Source organism: Galeopterus variegatus, unplaced genomic scaffold (assembly GCF_000696425.1).
Source record: "Galeopterus variegatus unplaced genomic scaffold, G_variegatus-3.0.2 Scaffold2286, whole genome shotgun sequence".
NCBI classification, from domain to species: domain Eukaryota; kingdom Metazoa; phylum Chordata; class Mammalia; order Dermoptera; family Cynocephalidae; genus Galeopterus; species Galeopterus variegatus.
This window is the reverse complement of record NW_007728397.1, coordinates 11,596-11,977: the sequence shown is the minus strand read 5'-3', so window position 1 is coordinate 11,977 and position 382 is coordinate 11,596.

Below are 382 nucleotides of genomic sequence, written 5' to 3'. Positions count from 1 at the left end.
TGTGCTTCATAGGACTGGGCTCTGGGGAGGGCCTGACCTTGTTGGCCCTGTCCAGGCACCACCACCCCAGGCTGTAGGGCTGTGGTCGAGCCGGCTGGGGAGCCAGGGTTCAGGGAGCAGCTCTGCCTGGAATCAGCACTGACACCAACCCATCTCCTTGGACTCACTATCTCTCCCGTCACTTATTTCTACCTCATTCCTATCCAAAAAGAACTTGAAGTCTGAAGTCCTTTGGTGAGTTCTGCCTTCAAAGACAGAAAGTAGAAGTTTCAATGACCTGAATGTTGTCAATTACAGCGTTTATCCCACTCATTATAATAGCTTTCTGTTAGGTGGTCTCTAGGCTGTGAGCTCCTTGAGGATGGGGCATGCGTCATGGTCA